This window comes from Lycium barbarum, chromosome 10 (assembly GCF_019175385.1).
Source record: "Lycium barbarum isolate Lr01 chromosome 10, ASM1917538v2, whole genome shotgun sequence".
Classification (NCBI taxonomy): Eukaryota; Viridiplantae; Streptophyta; class Magnoliopsida; order Solanales; family Solanaceae; genus Lycium; species Lycium barbarum.
In genome coordinates, this window is record NC_083346.1 from 31,101,071 (window position 1) to 31,107,070 (window position 6,000).

Below are 6,000 nucleotides of genomic sequence, written 5' to 3' on the forward strand. Positions count from 1 at the left end.
AGTGGGAACCTTTCTGAAAATTTACTGGGTTGAAGAAGGATTCGCCATGGCGGTACCCACCTACTATAGCGATCCCGCCACAACAAAAACACGAGTGTCGTAGCGATAGGGATAGGAAAATGGAACTGTCCCCATGGTGGATAACTTCGCTCTACGGCGGCTCTCAGCCCGCTATGGCGGAACCTTCACAGCTTTGCCCAAACTAGTAGCTCCTAACTGGTCGGGCTGTGAGGATTTTTGTCGGATTCTTCTGCTTGATAGACATAAATAAAATGTAGGACGTAGAAAAATCATCGAAACTAATTTATGTTGCCGATGCAGGTATCCATTGGTAATTATGGGCCAACATGAAGAAGGAAACGTTGCCTAAGGATAAGGAAATGTTGGCAGAGATGGCGATTCGAGATACAATACATTCCGTTTCATGGATCCGGAGTGCGAGAGCTGATATTACAATGACTTATATACCAAGACACTATTGTGTGAATGGGGCCTAAAAATGGACAAGGTGGAGGAGCGAGCCCCGAAGTTCTTTGCACGATTGAATGAAATAGGGTGGAATTGCTTCATTGATGCCCAAACAAGCCAATGAGAGGTGGGTTAGGGAGTTCTATGCTAATTTGCACTGGGTAAATTTGTCTGCTCCGAACCCCGTGATCAAAATTCGAGGGAAGATGGTGAAAATTGAGGCTGAGGAAATCAATGCTTACTACAATTTGACAGATCACCCCCGCGGAGGCTATGAAGGGTAAGGACGTTTGTGGTAATGGTGTTTGGCTAGTTTCCAAGTTAGTTGCGGAGGAACATAGGGGGCAAGTTGAATGGGTGAATAAGAAACAGGGATCACAAATGCTCATTTCACTGCTGAAGCCAAAAGGTGGTTGAATATCATTGCTCGCCGGATGAGGCCTTCTGGCAATACTTCAGCGGTTACTTATACTCGGGCTCGGATGATATCTTGTATTCTGGATGGCGTTCTGGTGAACGTGGGTTATCATATTGTGCGGGAGTGGAAGGAGTATGCAGCAAAACCGAGTTCGAGTCTGATTTTTCCTTCCTTGATCACTGCTTTATGCCAGAGAGCGGGTGTCCTTGGTGCTGATGCTGATGAGATGGTCGATCCTGACACTTCTTTCAACCTTTGAGGACTACAGGTGTCGGTTTTACTGTCCATAGCAAGAAGAAGAGGAAGACTGAGTTGAGCCTAGGAGAGGGTGAGAGTGGTGTTGCCGCCTCGCAGTCGCAGAGGCCTTTCGAAGAGCTGAACTCGCATATGATTGAAGTTAAGAGTTTGATTTTTGGGCTTGCCACCCGCTACTGAGGCTGGTCCATCACGGACTACTGCGGGTTACTTCACTCGGGACAATATAAAAGAATATTTAGAATTCCAAAAGGCAATGAAGACTATAGTCTCCACTCTAGAGAAGGCCTATGCTTCCCTAGACAAGGCTCATAGGGCACTCCGTCTAGACCTTAATAAGGAAAAGAAGAAGCGAAAGTCGCATGGTAAGTTGATGATTCAGATTTGGAGTGTTGTCAAGGGAATCTTTTCAAAGATATCTCTGGGTATGCGGCTTCCAGTCGAGGACAGGGATGATGATGAGCGGTACACCTTCTTGAGCGAGCCAGAGGGTGATGAGAGTGTCGGTGGCGCTAGCAGATCGGGCTCGAGTGATGAGGCTATCAGTCGCAAGCAAGAGTAGGGGGCTCTTTCAATAGATGATCTAGCTCATGTCGGACTTTTATTTCAGTCTTTGGATGCTTTGGTGTTTTCTTGGATTTTTAAACATTTTAGATACTTTTTTTTCATTTTGGTTGTTGTGTTTGGTTTTCTTTTGGATATTTCCATTAGTTGATGACATCGTGCCCTTGCCAGGCTTGGTTTTTATGCTGATGTTTTTGGAATGTTGGTACACTGTTTTGCTTAATGTTGGTGCCAAAATAGGCCGGAGAGCAATCGGGTAGAATGTCACTGGTTTTCTGCCTAGTGATTCGCCATGGCGTATAGATTTTTCACCGTGGCGGTTGTGCTACAGCGAACAAGATTGCGCTATGGCAGAGTCTGAGAAAAATTCGAGGACCGCTATGGCGGAAGTTCTCCCGCCATAGCAATAGTGTGGCAATCCCTTCTCGCCGTGGCGAGATTCACAGAAGCCAGAATTCTGCTAAGTATCAAATACTTCCAACATGACAAAATTCACTTAGTCTAATATAAATACACAATAAAATGTGCGCATCCCAACAAAACACGACACTCTAGATACCAATTGGAATTGACTAGATACTAATTGGATTCAACTCGATATCAATTTGAAGAAAGTGCACGATGGGAATAAAAGAGGTGGAAACTTCCGAAATGCCTGATAGCCTCTCGTGAATGGGTATGGACGTCCACGGGACTTTACTAGACATTGATCTTGTACTTGTGAGACCGGTAACCTAGGGATCTAATACCAACTGTCACGACCCAAATTACGGATCGTGCGGTAACGTACGTTACCCCCGATAGGCGAACCCTTCTAAACCAACCAACCGCAAATCCGTCCAACAAGTAAATAATAGGTGAAAATGAACAATAAGAAAGGAATATAAATGACACTTGATAATTTAAATAAAAGTTCCCAAAATCGGATCTAGACTTGTACAAGAGCCTATACAATACTAGGGAATAAACCAAAATGAAATAATACAGTTTATGTTTTTAGAATGAAAATATACAAAAACTTTGGAAGACATCTGCTACTTCATTTAATAAAACATCGAGCAATGACTTGAAACTTATCTACACCCAGAAAGAAGTGTAGCAAAAGTAGTGTCAGTACACCACACGTGCTAGTAAGTATCATAGGCCGACTAAGATTAGTTCACGCATACAAGTACAGAATCAATCAAGATAAACAGACAAGTACAGTCGTACACACGCAAATGAATCCTAACTACAATAGAACATCCACAACCGAGTATTCTAAATTTCCATCTAATACTACAACACAGAAATGATAACAGAAATAGGTGACTAACAAAATAACAACCAATCATAACCTAAGGTGAAGCTCCCAAACTATCAGTGTTCCAAGTCTTGATAAATAATAACAGATAATGATTCCCATGCCCAACCCGAACCTAGAAAGGGTCACTAAGCTATAATCTCATCCAAACAAATAAGCAGGTTATAAGATAAACAAGTAGGCACCACAAAATGTAGCAACCCAACAACATCAATAGCCACAAATCCATAAACGAATCACAGGAATAAGATGATTCCCAATGCAATGCAACCAATGATAAGTAACTCCACCGTACACACATGCTAAGGGCATTGTTCGCACAATAGTCATGACCCGCGGGGGACCTATAGTGTACATGTACCACTCGCTCTGAAACTGACCGCGGATCAGGAGCCACAACTAGGCCACATCCTTGCCCCCCCCCCCCCCCCCCCCAAATGTGCCTTATATATATGTGTATGTGTATTCCACAATGAATCTCAAGATATGGTTCAGGTCTGGAACCCAATATGTAGCACCACTCTAATGTAAGCATGGCCAATCAATAATGTCAATGCAAAGTAAGTGCAAGTCACAATGCCATAAGCCATAACAAGTCTCAAATAAATCAACTCAATGGTACCGCGAAACATATAAGCTACAACCTAGGTAATATCCAACTAGGATATATGTCCGAAGACATAATCATGCTTTCTCCCATCAATTCTACTACATATACGATTCACGAATCAAAGTCTAACTCAAGTAAACCGTAACCTACCTCGAATGCCGAACAGAAGCCACGACCTATTCCACACGAGCCTTCTGTAGCCAAAAGCCTCAACGACGATAGTAGTCTAACGACATCATTTACTAAGTAAGTAAGAGATAAAAACACCCATTAATCAGACGAGAATCGATTCGGGAAAAGTAAAACTAAATACCCAAAACACCCCTAAAGAGACACGAGGGTAAAACGGGAAATTAAGGGTAGAAATACACTACCCAATACCACACTAGTAATAATCCTTACTTATAAGAAGTTCTAATCTCAATATGTTCCTTAATTTCAATATTTAGGCCAAAACCCCCAATTTACAAGAACCTCAATTCATGGAGTGATTTTAGGAAATAAAATGAAGACTCAAACCTAGAATCTATTAACCCAAAGATTAAGAAAAAGGAATCGGTAGTTAACTTAAATCCATTTGATTCATAAGAACTAATGACCTACTCTAGGGTTCACAACCCACCTTTCCCAACATCATCCATGGGACTAACAATGGAGGCTCACTAGAAAAGAAACATAAGAAGAATGGAAGGGAACTTACCCCACTTCAAAGGAATAATAAAGTCCTTTGAAAATGCTCGCCAACCAGCTCTAGAATAAGTAAGGGGTGACAACGAGGTCCAATACCAAAATGGGAAATAAATACTAGGTCTGACTCAGCGGTTACCACCGTAGTGGAAAGAGATGCTCCATGATGGAACGCTATAGCTACCGCTGTGGTGGGTTCATTTAAAACCCGCAGTGCTCGCTATGGCCGACGAGCTCTCGCCATTGCACTTCTTTTACCGTTATGGCGGTAGAACAGAACTTGAACTTGAACTAATCAAATAGTAAACAAGCAGAGATTTCTCTCCGACTCGGTTCAAGGTAAAATTCCACTAGAAGCTTGTGTGAAAAATCATCGATACTAGCCCTTACAAGGATTGTCTTTTTGGAAGGTTTCGAAAATACCCGTATTGACCAAACGGGTCCTTACGAAGGAAGATCATTGGAGTTTTATCATATTAATTGTGTTCATTAGTCAACCTTTTATGTTTTTCTTTGAGACAAGAAGATAATGATGAACTCAAATTACGACAAAAAGGATGTTGGGATGTGAATGTGATGAATGATCTAGGGTACTACATACTTTAATTTACTTCAAGATCCATTATTGATATACTATATATTCCTATGAGATGTGTCACGCCTCGAACTAGGGCCTGGACGTAACACGGTACCCGGTGCCTGACTACATGTGACTGAGTCAACCAAGTGGCTGACTGAATCAATATGTGATATTATAACATATTGAGAGCGGGAAATAAACTAACACGTGCTGATATACTGAAGTCTAAATGATATAAATCAAAATGCGAAAATGCTAATATAAGTCTGAACCATAAACTGTAGCCAACATGGCTTAGCATGAAAAGCTTGCCACACTATCTAACTATCACTCAAGTCTATGAAGCTTCTAATGAAGTACTGAAAACACCGACTGTTGCCGGGACAAGGCCTGGCATATTTGACTGTTTGTAAGTACTAAAACACTGTAAAATAATGATAATGCCCCAAAAGTGTCACGACCCAAATAGCCGTGAGTGGCACCCACACTAATTCACCTAGTGGGCGAACCAATCCCCTTAACCAACCATCTAACCATTACCAATTACTTAGCCATCTTTAGACATATCAAAAATATAAGCAAAGTAATAATCATTCAAACGTCTAGTCATACCATAAATAATTAACAAATGCAGAATTCTAACTATTACAACCCTAAAATTCGAAAGTCATCGTACAGATACTCTAAAACATAAATGTCTAAAGAATGAACAACTGTATGAAATAAACATAAATGTCTGAGGCAAAATAGACATCTAAAATAAGAAAGATCTTTAGGAGGCCTGCCCATGGATAGGAGCTCACCCTCAAATATGTCAAAAACTAGCCTCATGCTAAATATGAGGTCTGGTAGACATCTCTGGATCACAATCTGCACTCAAAAGAATGCAGTAAGGTAGTATCAGTACAAACACAATGTACCGATATATATCATGACGACTAAGATTAGTATCATGCATAAAATCACGAAATCAATAAAATAGACAGATAGGCACAACAACACATAACCACAAGAAATTATCAACAAGAATCATACCACTGAATTAAGATTAGCCCATACGACCAACAATTAATAAAGGTAACTTAAATCATGTAATCACCAACACAGCAGTATCT